General features: G+C 46.6%; 4 non-coding genes across 4 annotated transcripts; 1 reads left to right on the forward strand and 3 right to left on the reverse strand.

Moving 5' to 3' along the window:
• Nucleotides 1–1,515: 1,515 nt before the first annotated feature.
• trnav-cac (transfer RNA valine (anticodon CAC)) lies at nt 1,516–1,588 on the reverse strand. The gene has a single exon. It is a non-coding gene; the product is annotated as a tRNA-Val (tRNA).
• Nucleotides 1,589–3,092: 1,504 nt separating this feature from the next.
• Nucleotides 3,093–3,165, reverse strand: trnar-ucg (transfer RNA arginine (anticodon UCG)). The gene has a single exon. It is a non-coding gene; the product is annotated as a tRNA-Arg (tRNA).
• Nucleotides 3,166–3,552: 387 nt separating this feature from the next.
• On the reverse strand, nt 3,553–3,641 carry trnay-gua (transfer RNA tyrosine (anticodon GUA)). Its single transcript is given in 2 exon segments — nt 3,553–3,588; nt 3,605–3,641. It is a non-coding gene; the product is annotated as a tRNA-Tyr (tRNA).
• Nucleotides 3,642–3,749: 108 nt separating this feature from the next.
• On the forward strand, nt 3,750–3,831 carry trnas-gcu (transfer RNA serine (anticodon GCU)). The gene has a single exon. It is a non-coding gene; the product is annotated as a tRNA-Ser (tRNA).
• Nucleotides 3,832–15,129: the final 11,298 nt, after the last annotated feature.

A 15,129-nucleotide genomic window follows, 5' to 3' on the forward strand; every position in this document is an offset into this window, starting at 1 on the left:
AAAAGAATCAAATGTAATAATAAACATGGTGTCAACGAACATCTACAGTTCAAACGTGACGGGGTATTTAAAGATGGCGGAACTGTAACCACGCCACGTGCAATTAGAAAGGATAGTGATCCCGGTGTTTAAACCGTGATCAACTGGCGAAACAGCGCTTTAAAACATGAATGACTAGCAGAAAGTGGTGATACTCATGATAATGATGCTGATGTAATCTCAGCTCTGAACACAGATTTAGCTCTGTAACACTCTTAAGTTACTGATAACCAGGGATCACGACTTCACACAGTTCTGAACCGCTCTTAGTCCTACTGATCGCTGCTCGCGGGCTCACGTCTCCTCTGGGATCCGGATCGGGTGCCTGCGGGTTTTGTCGACTGGGTTCGCGGTCCTGCTGGGGTTTCGCAGTCAGGCTCTGGCGTCCCGTCCCTTCCCCTGAAAAGGATTAGACAGCGGCGGGGCCGCCTCGTGCCGGGCCGTGGTTCCGGGCCAACGGACGCTCCCACGCATTCCTAGGCGCGGCGGGGGACCGGTCTCTCCTGCCGTGCTTCCCTGCCCGCCGGTCGCCGACGCGCGGCCGTCCAGGCCCCAGGAGCTCACAACCGGGCGAGACGCCGGCCGTCCGTCCCAATCCCTGCGCGGTCAGCAGACAGGGGGCTCGGAGCGGGGAGGGGGGGCTTCAGTCGGAGCGTTCAGTCGCAGCTGTGTCCCAATCTGATTTCCGGGAGCGCGTGGGCATCGTGAGCTCGGATCTGCAAAACTTAGAGGACAGAGTTTAGTGAGAGGTCGGAGCCTCCCCGGGGACCGCGGTTCCGTGGACCGCAGGTCCAACGGAGCGGCCCGATCCGATGCGGGCCTTACACCTCCCCCCAGCCGGGGGGAGAAAAGGAGATGGGACCTTTGGCCTGGAGCCAAAGATCCAGCGCCGATGAGATGAAGTGGAGAAGAGAGCGAAAGGGAGCAGCTGCAGAGTTTTGATCCTACGCGCGATGCGGTGACGTCATCGGTGCCTCGTTTGTGATTGGATGCGCGCCGCTTGTAGGCGCCGCCCCCCCCCACGCAAGGCATGCTGGGGGATTGTAGTTCATGGCACGGCGGCCTGTTCAAAGAAGCACATTAAAGCGGGGTTTCAGGCAAAGGGGGGTTGCTGGTATTTGTAGCTTTTGGGTCGGTTCAAAGAAGCAGTACCCCCCCTCTGAGGCCTGGTTTTTTGGGCTCCGCTGCGTCCGGCTTTGATCTGGGCCATTGCAGCGTAGGTCGTAAACGGGTTATCTCGAGCCAGGCCGAGATAACCAGAAGTTAGCAGCAGGGGGTCATAAAACTGACTTCAGGAAGAAGGGCCAAACTCTGGCTTTACTGGTCTTCATAATCACAAAATTTTCATACATTTATAAGTCCAGAGTTCACATGGGCATATGGGCGACGCCCAACATCGGCCTTCCTGTCCTGTGCACCAAGAAGAGGACTGGAGTGGTTTTCCAAGTCCAAATAAGGTTATTGCAAAGTCATACATGTTTCGGCCCAGTTTCGAACTGGGGACCTTTTGCGTGTGAGGCGAACGTGATAACCACTACACTACTGAAACAGACATGCTTTGAAAACGGCGGGCATAAAAATAAAATCCTGTAAAAAACTACAATTCTTGACAGTAAGATGGATACTGCAGGTTTTCTCCTGGCTGCTCTCAAAGACTCATGCTGATGTTAACCATTACACCATGGAACCCACTTCTGCTGTTATTGTGGTCTGACATTGGCACCTGACAGAGTGCTGTCCATGAGTGCTGTCCATGGTACCGAGAGTGTCTGGGTGTTTAGGAAACCAGGGCTCTGGTCCTCCAGCTCCATGGGCTGGCTCTTTGACTCCGGTGGCCAGTCGGGGGGGAGCTTAACAGCGGGTCCCCGGGTTTGCACGGTGAGCCGGGTCTTTGAGTGGCTCCGGGTCTGGACGGTGAGTCAAAGGTTTGTTGCTGAGCAGCGGGGCGGTGAGCTGGGTTGGTGAGTGGCTTTCAGGGCCGTGCTGTCAGTCTGTGTCCGGGACGAGGCGACGGCGGGCTTAAAAAGCGATTCTCCCAGAGGTGCTCTAGATGCTGTCCTAAATAACTGCTCTTTTTACTTCTTCAATAACATTTTCTGTGTGTATATAATCCTACCTCAATCAGAGTTTCCTCTGATCCAGCTGCAGCATCTAGAAGCTTCTTTGGCAGGCAGACAGCAACTGCTAGTCTATTTTCTTAATGACCATTGTTTACTTGACTCAATCATGTAGGTATCATCATACGAAACAAGAAGTCTCCCCGTCGGGGAATCGAACCCCGGTCTTCTGCGTGACAGGCAGAGATACTGTCCACTACACTAACGAGGACAGCTTTTTGCCCAAAGAACTTCCTCATTGCAGGAACTTGATATCTGTGTACCAATGTCATTGGAAAGTCAGTGTCCATCTCCTTCTAAACTTTTATATCGGTCCGCGATTCTCGGCTCTCCACGGCCTCAGCGCGACGGGAATGCAGGTGAAGCCCCGCGAGTCTCGGCTCGGTTTGCCGCGAGGCTCTGGTCCAGCTGGTCCGGGGTTCCCCACACCTCCGGGGACCCCCTCTCGGAACCTCTGCTGCTGGGGTCTGGTGGTGGAGCTAGTGTACGTTAATGGAGAATGACTGGCCTTTGGTCAGTTGTGGAACTGCAACAAATTTAATTTCTGAATGAGACCCAATGCGAGAAAGATATGGTCGGCCTTCCTGTGCACCAAGAAGAGGACTGGAGTGGTTTTCCAAGTCCAAATAATGTTATTGCCAAGTCATACATGTTTCCGCCCAGTTTCAAACATGGGACCTTTCGCGTGTGAGGCGTGTGAGACGTGATAACCACTACACTACGGAAACAGACATGCTTTGAAAACGGCGGAGTGGATGAGAGTAGGTGACATCATCACCAGGTAGTTTAACAAAACAGAGAGCAGAGAGTCATTCTATTGGAGAACTTCTAATCTCTCCTTATTTTTGTAATAACCAGAGAGGGTAGCTAAACCAAATTTTCCTCTAAAAAATGAATGTGAGTTAGGAGACCAGGTCTATCTATCTGAAGGCTCTATAACCACAGAGGGACTCGAACCCTCAATCTTCTGATCCGAAGTCAGACGCCTTGTCCATTAGGCCATGTGGTCCACGAGTTGCTCCTATTTCTCATTAAAAAAAAAAACAGTTAATCCTGCCATTTTAGTAAATTACTTAATGTGCTTGCGTTCTTAAATGTACTAAGCGTTAGCATACCAAACAGAGGAATAGGCGAAGCCTCTAACCATTGGATATTTTTTTTTAACCATTGGATTAGGATTTTTTTAGCTAGCCAGGAGTTGAACCTAGAATCTTCTGATCCGTACTCAGACGTGTTATCCATTGCTCCATTAGCCCTTTTTGATTGGAAAATGTGGAAACACACGTGGTGTAACAACTCAGATGTCCCAACCAAAGTAGATGGCAGTGGCCAAAGCCATAGCCGAGTACAGTGATGAAATAGAGTCCCGCTCTGGGAAGATGAAAAGTAATGACAGGCCTTCGAGCCGGAGTTGAACCAGCGACCTAAGGATACCTGTTTTACTGGTTCTACAGTCCTCCGCTCTACCAACTGAGCTATCGAAGGAGGATGCATGTTGACAGCTCCATGACTTGTGTATTCTTCTACCAAGGCCCGAAACTGGGAAAAGGAAACATTTTACATTACCTATTGTCTCCCTTATGCGCCACAACAGACGAGGTGGCCGAGTGGTTAAGGCGATGGACTGCTAATCCATTGTGCTCTGCACGCATGGGTTTGAATCCCATCCTTGTCGTGCTGGTTTCTTCTGCGTTTTGAGGTGTTCCTTAGAGTCACTATGAGGTGTTTTTATCCTAGCATGGCATGATGTTTCCTTGCTTGAAATAACCTAAGATGCTCAGTAGCATTACCTGTAAGCTACACTTTTTCATATAGTATAGAGTCAATACAATACAAGCTAGGTGCTTTCCAGAGACCAATCACATGACCCCAAAACAACTGTCAAATAAACACTGGCAAGGAACAAACCCCTTTTCAGAGAAAAGACCTGCTGAAAACCAGGTGGCTAGAGAAAGAAGAGGAGTGAGATAGAAAAGAAAGGATGAAGAACAGAGAAAATATTGTCAAAGGTAAAACAAGTACAGATATATTAGTATTAATGAACTGTTAACAGGACAACTACCAGTTCGATGTAAATAAGACTCATTCCTGGTTAGTTGTTGGACTACAGAGACCACTATATAAACAGGTGTAGACAGCAGACATTGATGTCTAGTTGAACTGCATCATCGATGACTAGTTTAATGAGGACTAGTTGAACAATGGCTAGTTAAATAAGTAGTTGAAAGAGGATGAGTTGAATAAGGTATAGCTGAATTAATCCATGAATTGCCCCTTTCTACGGTTGTCTAGAAATGTAATCTGATTTCTTGATATATGCCACCTCACATGCTTGATATGCCACCTCACAACTTTCCTCTCAGAAGCAGCTGCTGTCATTAATGACATCACCAAGGATGATGGTTCTGGACGTCAATAACACTCACTCATCACTCTCACTCATCTTCTTCCGCTTGTCTGTTCCCGGGTCGCGGGGGCAGCAGCCTCAGCAGGGATGCCCAGACTTCCTTCACCCCAGACAATTCCTCCAGCTCTTCCGGGGGGGAGTCCGAGGCGTTCCCAGGCCAGCCGAGAGACATAGTCTCTCCAGCGTGTCCTGGGTCTTCCCCGGGGTCTCCTCCCCGTGGGACATGCCCGGAACACCTCCCTAGGGAGGCATCCGGTACAGATGCCCAAGCCACCTCAGCTGACTCCTCTCAATGTGAAGGAGCAGCCGCTCGACTCCGAGCCCCTCCCGGGTGACCGAACTCCTCACCCTATCTCTAAGGGAGCGTCCAGCCACCCTGCGGAGGAAACTCATCTCTAAGGGAGCGTCCAGCCACCCTGCGGAGGAAACTTGTATCCGCTTGTATCCGCGATCTTGTCCTTTCGGTCACTACCCAAAGTTCATGACCATAGGTGAGGGTAGGTGCGTCGATTGACTGGTAAATCGAGAGCTTCGCCTTTCGACTCAGCTCCCTCTTCACCACGACGGTCCGGTACATCAACCGCATAACTGCGGACGCTGCACCGATCCGTCTGTCAATCTCACGCTCCATCGTTCCCTCACTTGTGAACAAGATCCCGAAATACTTGAACTCCTCCACTTGAGGCAGGACTTCTCCACCCACCCAGAGAAGGCATGCCACCCTTTTCCGATGGAGAACCATGGCCTCGGATTTGGAGGTGCTGATTCTCATCCCTGCGTCGCACTCGGCCTCAAACCGCCCCAGCACATGCTGAAAGGTCCCGGTCCGATGAAGCCAACAGGACAACATCATCTGCAAAAAGCAGAGATGAAATCCTGTGGTTCCCAAACCGGATCCCCTCCGGCCCATGGCTGCGCCTAGAAATCCTGTCCATAAAAATTATGAACAGGACCGGTGACAAAGGGCAGCCCTGCCGGAGTCCAATATGCACCGGGAACAAGTCTGACTTACTGCCGGCAATGCGAACCAGACTCCTGCTTCGATCATACAGAGACCGGACAGCCCTTAGTAGAGGGCCCCGGACTCCATACTCACTGAGCACCCCCCACAGAATGGCACGAGGGACACGGTCAAATGCCTTCTCCAGATCCACAAAACACATGTAGACTGGTTGGGCAAATTCCCATGAACCCTCGAGCACCCTGCGGAGGGTATAGAGCTGGTCCAGTGTTCCACGACCAGGACGAAAACCGCATTGTTCCTCCTGAATCCGAGGTTCAACTATCGGCCGTAATCTCCTCTCCAGTACCCTGGTGTAGACCTTCCCGGGGAGGCTGAGAAGTGTGATCCCCCTATAGTTGGAACACACTCTCCGGTCCCCCTTTTTAAACAGAGGGACCATCACCCCGGTTTGCCACTCCAGCGGTACTGTCCCCTTCCTCCATGCGAGAGGCGTGTCAACCAAGACAGCCCTATGACATCCAGAGACTTGAGGTACTCAGGGCGAATCTCATCCACCCCCGGTGCCACTGAGGAGCTTATGAACCACCTCAGTGACCTCGGCTTGGGTGATGGATGAGCACGCCCCAGAGTCCCCACTCTCTGCTTCCTCAGTGGAAGGCATGTCAGTCGGGTTGAGGAGATCCTCAAAATATTCCTTCCACTGTCCGACAATATCCCCAGTCGAGGTCAACAGCTCCCCACCCACACCGTAAACGGTGCCGGCAGAGTACTGCTTCCCCCTTCTGAGGTGCCGACCGGTCCTCCAGAATTTCCTCGAGGCCGACCGAAAGTCTTCCTCCATGGCCTCCCCAAACTCCTCCCAGACCCGAGTTTTTGCCTCCAGGACTGCCCGAGCCACGGCTCGCTTGGCCTGCCAGTACCTATCTACTGCGTCAGGAGTCCCACAGGCCAACATAGCCCGGTAGGACTCCTTCTTCAGTCTGACGGCATCCTTTACTTCCGGTGTCCACCACCGGGTTCTAGGATTGCCGCCACGACAGGCACCGGAGACCTTGCGTCCACAACTTTGAACCGCCGCGTCGACAATGGAGGCAGAGAACATGGTCCACTCGGACTCAATGTCCCCGGCCTCCCCCGGGATCTGAGAGAAGCTCTCCCGGAGGTGGGAGTTGAAGATGTCCCTGACAGAGGGCTCGGCCAGACGTTCCCAACAGACCCCTCACAATCCGTTTGGGTCCGCCAGCGCATCCAACTCACCACCAGGTGGTGATCAGTTGACAGCTCAGCCCCTTTCTTCACCCGAGTGTCCAAGACATGCGGCCGAAGGTCAGATGAAACGACAACAAAGTCGATCATTGACCTCCGGCCTAGGGTGTCCTGGTGCCCCGTGCACTGATGGACACCCTTATGCCTGAACATGGTGTTCGTTATGGACAAACTGTGACTAGCACAGAAGTCCAACAACAAAACACAGCTCGGGTTCAGATCGGGGAGGCCGTTCCTCCCAATCACGCCTCTCCAGGTATCACTGTCATTGCCCACGTGAGCGTTGAAGTCCCCCAGTAGAACAATGGAGTCCCCAGTTGGAGCACTATCAAGTACTCCTCCCAGGGACCCCAAGAAGGCCGGGTACTCTGCACTGCTGTTCGGCCCGTAGGCACAAACGACAGTTTGCCGGGTTCACCGGGGTGAACTCCAACACATGGCGACTGAGCTGAGGGGCTATTAACAAGCCCACACCAGCCCGCCGCCTCTCACCCTGGGCAACTCCAGAGTAGTGGAGGGTCCAGCCCCTTTCAAGGAGCTGGGTTCCAGAGCCAAGCTATGTGTGGAGGTTATCCCGACTATCTCTAGCCGGTATCTCTCAACCTCACGCACAAGCTCCGACTCCTTCCCCCCCAGCGAGGTGACATTCCATGTCCCCACTGCGAGGGTTTTGGTCCAGGGATTGGGTCGTCAGGGCACCCCGCCACGACTGCTACCCAGTCCACATTGCACCGGCCTGCTATGGTCCTTCCTGCGGGTGGTGAGCCTATGGGAAGGTGGGCCCACGTCACCGTTCCGGGCTGAGCCCGGCCGGGTCCCACGGGCAAAGACCCGGCCACCAGGCGCTCGCCTACGAGCCCCAACCCCAGGCCTGGCTCCAGGGAAGGGCCCCGGTGACGCCGATCCAGGCGACGTTACTGTTCTCTGATGTTTCCTCTTCATGACAGGCTTTGTGAACCGCTCTTAGTCTGGCCCGTCACCTAGGACCTGTTTGCCATGGGAGACCCTACCAGGGGCGTAAGTGCCCCCGACAACATAGCTCCTAGGATCACTCGGGCACACAAACCCTCCACCACAGTAAGGTGGCGGTTCAAGGAGGGGCAAAGCAAAGATATGTCATGTTATTTGATGAAAGCCTGAATCACTACTTGCAGTCTAAACAGGCGCATGTCAGGGTCTGGGACGGGCCCGAGGTGAACACGACATACATCAGATCGGAGTTTCTGGGTCATGCAGCAGCTACAGACATTGGCCGGGTTTCCCAGATCAGTTAAGTAGTTCTTAACAGCGAAAGACTTCTTTCAAACCTTCTTAAGGAGCCTGTGAAAGAAAATCGCGTTTCCCAGAGTCGCTCTTAGCTTAAGTATCTCATTCATTAAGAAGGAAATGAAAGATGCTGCTGACCCAGTCTTTACAACCATCTTAGTGAACAAAGACTCACAGATCCAGCTGCGTCAGGCAAATCAATATCACACCAAGCAATGAGATATTAAAAAAATGCACCCCGCACGAATTTTGATCTATTTTATACTTTAGATTTATATTGTTTAGCATTTATTGGTGACAGCAAAGGGGGAAAAAAAAGAAAAATAAGGAATAACAAGTGTGTTCCTGTATATGCTTTATGCATTACGCACAAATAAAACGATCATCATGAATATCATTTATTTGATAATTTGGCTGCTATACAGCATGTTCTCGCTGCAAATCAACCGCGTCACCGTGCGCGAAGCAGAACTGTTTATATGAACGCATTGGTGCGTCAGCACTTCAGTCCCCTGGACGTGTGTCGGACCGGGCTGTCCAGGCAGCCGTGACACCTGCCCGAGCCCGAGCCCGAGCCCGAGCGCATCTATGTGATGACAGGGAAGCAGCAGCTGAAGAACGGGATCCTTTGATGAATCGTTCATTACAGTCTCAAATATAATCAATGGTGTCGGTTTATATTAAAGAATCTTTTTGCCCAGAAGAAAAAAGAGCGAAGACAACGACCCATAACTATTTTCTTCTCTTGAAAAAACCCACATGCACCGCGGGGTTTAGGATAAAAAGACGCTGCAGCGCGAGTCGGGATGCAGCGTCTCAGAAGAAGAGCAGTGGAATACGTGCGAGGCGGTGCTGATGTCCGCAATTAGAAGCCCTCTATAATTGTAAAAAGAATTTCACTTATCACGGGTTCTTTTTGGAACATAACCCCTGCGAAAAACCAGGGATTGCTGTAATTCCACGTTGCGATTTGCGAAACTCGCCTTCTCTTGGCTCATGTTTTTGAACGCACACACACGCCCACCACGTTTCCTCCCGATCTCTGCGTGTGGGGAAAAAAAGCCTCACTGTAGCGAGAAATAACGGAGTAACGCACCGTTTGGAGGAAAAAGGGTCATTGAATTATATTTATCATCTTAATTTTTCATTATAACGCACAGGCAGCAGGGAATTAGTGCGTTAGGTAGCAGTGCTGCTGTGAAAATGCGCTGATAGTGATCGGTGATCGATTTGCCTGGCATCGATTGATTTGGTTTCAGAACCGGACAGCTGCTCCAAAGAGCGTCTGAAAGAGCGAAACTAAAGGACGGTGTTAAGAAGTCATCTGGGAAACACCCGTATCTTAGGGTTCTCTCTTAAGTGAAACCTTCTTTGAACCTCTCTTAAATCCTTAAGAGAGGTTGGATCTGAGAAACCCGGCCATTGTTGAGAAACTGCACAACTTGCTTTCGGAGATCGGAATTAGGAATCTCGTCCAAATCTCTCTGGACGGGCCGAACGTAAACTGGAAAGTGTTGGAAATACTCCAGAAGCAAGTGGGGAATGATGTACCTTGATGTACAGTTTATCTGTTACATCCTGATGTGAATACCAGTGTCTACTGGATACTTAATCCAGTATTTATCCAATACTGTTGTTTCCCTGAAATTCATGTTTTATTATTAAAGTATTATTGGGCACCTTCATTTGCTTAATCATTTTTCAGACCCCATTACCTCAGAAACATTTATACCTCGTGAATTCCATCAGTTATTTGTTCTTTAATGTGAATGTGCAATATTAGATTACTATACAACATATACTACAACATATTGCTGGTATATCAGTGTTAGTTTAAACAAATGTTTATTTTGTATAGAACCATAATTGTCATTAGATCTCCACTGTGGTGACTTTTTACATAGTTTTATTCCTATATTTCATTCATACATTGATGTTTTAGAGGTCATGTATAGTCATGGAAACTTGCTGCCAAGTCATGGGAAAGTCATGGAATTATTGTTTTTTCATTCAAATGAATCAGAATGTATTTCCACAAGTGTTAAAGAGAGTGTTACGTGCCGAAGTGTGTGTGTGTGTGTGTGTGTGTGTGTGTGTGTGTGTGTGTGTGTATGTGTGTGTGTGTGTGTGTGTGTGTGTGTGTATATGTGTGTGTGTGTGTGTGTGTGTGTGTGTGTGTGTGTGTGTGTGTGTGTGTGTGTGTGTGTGTGTTTTTCTGCTTGTTGCAGGAGCTGCTGGGATGGAGCCTCACAGCTGGTGTCCATCAGCAATCAGGAGCTGCTATAAAGGAGGGAGGAGCAGCTGCTGGTTATTTTTTCATTATATAAAAAAATCATAATGGTGATGAATAAGTATGGCATTATTTTTTTTTTATTAGTCTTATTTAAAAAACAAGGTTAAAAGTTCCTTATTTTGAAATAATCAAAATAAACATTACATACATTTTATTAAAAACAAGGTTAAAAGGTCTAAAATAAAATAACTATTATATTTCCTTCAGTATTCAAGGGATTAAGACAGTAAAACATTTCTGTGTAAAGTTGCTGGTAAAACAGCCGGTAAAGACGGTTAAAAACAGAGGGTATAAAAGGCGGAGCCACCAGGAGGCTCATTCTGCTTCTGGCATTCAGAGAGAAACATCTCTCTCCCCAGAAACCTGTTCACAGTTTTACTGTTTCAAGCCTGAGGAAGACCCAGAGAGGGTCCAAACCTTTTCATTTGGAACACCTTCCTTAGTTGTTTTAGATTTAAAAACACCTTTTTGTTTATTTCATTTGAAAAAAAAAATATTTTTTTATTTATTTTTCATTAAAAATTTGTTTATTTTTTTATAAAAGTTATTCGATTTTTTTTTTTCAAAACATCAAATAGAGGATTTCTTTACTTCTTTTTGGAAAGCATTTTTGTTTTATTTATATTTTACTCATTGGTGATTTCATTTTAACATTTATTATTTAAAATTTTCAGTAAATCAGTAGATCCGTCTGAGGAAGACCGGACACGGTTGAAACATTCATTTGGTATTTTGATTTGTCGATAATACATTTTAATTATTTCTATTTTTGTAGAAAGCTTAAATAGTTTTATTTAAAATCTAATTTCGTTTTATTTCATTTAATAAAAAGTTCATTTAAAAGAATTGCATTGCAACTCAGTATTTTTTTTCTTTTAAATTCATAGACATTACAAAATCACCTTTTAGAAAGCCTTAAAATATAATTTTTTTTATTTTACTTGACTTTAATATTTAAAACCACTTTTGTTCTCGCTCCTCGGACAGTGCAGACGTGCTCCACAGTTCTGAGCCAGTGTTTCTTTGTGCCTTTGCCTGAAGAAGACTCTTAAAAGAGTTGAAACGTTACGTTGAGGCACACATTTGTTTTGGGTCATTCCAGAATTGGAGTACATTTGACGTCCCACCCATGAAATTTCAAATAAATTGTGTACAAAATACATAATCAAGTTTTTGTGTAAGTTTTACTAGTCCTTAGACCAAATCTAAATCATCTGGGAGAAACAATGTTTTGAAAATATTTTTAAAAATACCAAATAAGTTGGGAGTACCCCCTAATATGCCATTTCCCCTTGTCCCAGCCCCTTGGTGACCAAATTGAATATCAGATAAAACTGTTAAAATTACATTTAAATCTACTTTCTTTTGTATTTGTTTGTCCATAGATGTATCTTGTAGATGTGGAAAGCATTTTTTTTATCAAAAAAACATTTTAAATAAGTATTATTACGAATGGAATCTGTGTCCCACACTTTGGCTGCAATCCTGTTACCTTAAGCTTTTTAGCATGGTAGAAGAAGAAGAAAATTGGAATCTACATCATCCATTGGAAATTACATCATCAAACACTTTGCCTTCAGCATGGGTAGAGCACAGGTATGTCCTCTCTTCTATTTTTCATATTTTTATAACATTGTCAGCCTTGCTTGGATGTCTCAATCTACCACCAACAACCCTGTTACGCATATTTCCAGTATAATATGAATACTTTAAAAAAAGTTTTTACTTATTTACTTATGTAAGAGTGTTCTCTTGGTAAATGCTAACAGTTAGCTAAATAGCTAGCTTCATCTTTTGAGAAAAAGCTAACAATAGCATGGATTTGCAACCCTGTTAGTGGCAACCCTGTTGCTGTGATTAGAGTAACAGGATTGCCCTGCAGTAACAGGAGTGCAACTCCTCAGTTTACTCAGAATTCAAAACCATTATTCATGGTCCAAATAAATATTTTACACATAGTAAACTAATTGAGTTTAGTCTACATATTTTAAACAATTAAATTGTATTATTTTATTTTTCTTTCAGAGTGATGGTCCACCCCTCAGCGCTGCTGAAAAGCAAAGGCGCTATCGCGCTAGGCGTGATGCTGATCCAGAGAGGAGACAGCAATATTTAGAAAAAGAGAAACAGAAATGGAAGGAAGACTTAAAAAGAGGGAAGAAGCTATTGCAAAAAGACCGCACGGAGAGAGCACAGCGTGCCCAGCGAAAGAGATGGAAAGATGCACATGAGAGGTGCAATGCAAGGAAGAAGACGCTCAAAGCATTGAACACCCCCTCCTATAAGCCCTGCATCTCCACTCCTCTCAATCTGAGACTTCAAGGTTAGGGTACAATAAAGTAAATGAGGAATGCATGTTATTGTAAGCACATTCTGCTAATGGTTGCAATGTTCAATTTGCAACATGTAAAATGGTTAAGGAACAATAATCTATGTTTGTGTGTTTCTTTTAGGCAACGTGACGGGAGACGAATAAGATGGGCTGGTCAAAAAAGATCACAGAGGAAACAAAAGGAACTAGAAGAAAAGTTGAAAAGAGCAGAACAGAGAGCAGAAAAATACAGGAAACGGCTCCAGCGATTGAAAAAGACCCATCCATCTCCAAGATCCAAAGTTAACAATATGATTCGGCAAGCTTCGCAGACATCAATAAGAAGAAACCTGTTGTTCCATACAGCGCTTTCTGAGGAAATATGTACAAAGTACAAAACTTCAAGGAGAGAGAGTCACAGGCAAGTCATTGCAGGAGTAATCACCAGCAAAATCCTGAAAAAGTACAAATTGCAGAAAATGGCACAGGAGGTTCTTGGATTTTCAAGGAGAAGATGGAAAACCATGGGAAATGAAAATGTCGGCTGCTACAAGAGGAAGAAACACAATGGAAAAGGTGCCAAACTAAGAGAAGAGGTTGTCTCTTTCTTTCAACGTGATGATTCGAGCAGGATCACGACTGGGAAAAAGGAAACGGTGACAAAAGGAAGTAAGAAAATGCAGAAAAGGCTGCTTCTCGATTCAATTAAGAACCTCCATCTGAAATTCCTAGCTGAGCAGCCCAGCATCCCTTATGTGTCATACTCCCTGTTTTGCACACTTCGCCCCTTCTGGGTTGTGCAGCCAACATTGGCAGATCGTGATTCATGTTTGTGCAAACAACATGAAAACCTTAGCTTTATTGCCAAAAAGCTTAACCAGATTCAAGTAATTGATAATTTTAATTTGGAGAGTCTGACAGCAGCCATCACTTGCGACACAAAAAGCAAGCAATGCATGTATGGAGAATGTGACCAATGCAAAAATAACACCTATCCACTCACGAGCCATTATGATGCTACCAAACATGTCTCCTACCTTCAGTGGGCCACTGAAGACAAAAAACACAAAGATTCTGAAGCCACTGCAAAGATCACTTTGAAAAAAGAATGTGAATCCACACAAGAAGAGCTGGTGGAAACATTTGGAACTTTGCTCCTTAAATTCCGGCGCCATCTTTATAACATCAGGCAGCAATATGCCTTCTCACGGGCCCTGAAGAAAAGTCTTCCTGCAAGTGAATGTGCAGTGCACATCGACTTCTCTGAAAACTATGGTTGCAAATACAGTACAGAAGTTCAATCTGTCCATTTTGGAGCGTCACACCAACAGGCCACCTTGCACACTGGTGTGTATTACGTGGGTGGAGAATCTTCTCCTACCTCCTTCTGCACTATATCATCATCAAGATTGAAGGGACCACCTGCAATATGGAAACACCTGGAGCCCATCCTAAAAGAAATCCAAGAAAAATTCCCAGATGTGACAACTATTCATTTCTTTAGCGATGGGCCCTGCACACAGTACAAGCAGCGTGGGAACTTTTACCTCTTTTGTACTGAAATCTTTAAGAAGGGGTTTAAAGGAGGAACCTGGAATTTCTTTGAAGCCAGTCATGGCAAAGGTGCCCCAGATGGCATAGGTGGCACACTGAAAAGGGCAGCAGACACACTTGTCAGCCAAGGAGTTGATATCCCCACAGCGATGTCCCTGTACCAAGCTCTGAATGATCGAAAATCAAAGGTGAAATTGTTTTTCATTCAGGAGCAAGATGTGGACGATGCGGTGAAGAATATGCCAGGTGACCTTCCTGCAGTACCATCCACAATGAAACTTCACCAGGTACTCACTTCACTATTTTTCTATGTTGCTTATTTTGGTATAGCACTTTGAATAGACTTGTGCATGAACTGTGGACTATAAATCTCTTACTATCTTTCTTTAAATCTATCTTTCCAGGTGATTTCCCTTTCACCCGGGAAAATGCTCTACCGCGATGTCAGCTGCATGTGTTCTGCAACTGGGAATCTGGAGTGTGTTTGCGAAATTCGCCAAAAAACCAACAACTTCAGCTTTAATTCCGCAAATGACCACACCGAAGTCCCCACACACAGCAGACCAGACGAAGAGCAGTGGAACTCTCCAGAGGTTGTTGGGAAATGGTGTGCCCTGCTATATGATGTCCGCATATACCCAGGGATTATCCAAGAGGTGAATGAGTCCCACTGCCAGGTGAAATGTATGCACAGAGTGGGTGAAAATAAATTTTTCTGGCCGTTGAGGGATGATCTCCATTGGTATCCATTTGAGGATATGCTGACCATAATTCCTCCACCAGAGAAGGTCAACTCCCGCCACTTGGCCATTGCAAGCGAAATATGGAATACTCTGGTCAGCCATGAAAAGTAAATCTGAAAATGAGGTGGCAGAAGTTAGCCAAGTGTTAATGTGGAGCTGTTGAAAAGCT

Source organism: Cololabis saira, chromosome 10 (genome assembly GCF_033807715.1).
Source record: "Cololabis saira isolate AMF1-May2022 chromosome 10, fColSai1.1, whole genome shotgun sequence".
In the NCBI taxonomy this organism is placed as follows: Eukaryota; Metazoa; Chordata; class Actinopteri; order Beloniformes; family Belonidae; genus Cololabis; species Cololabis saira.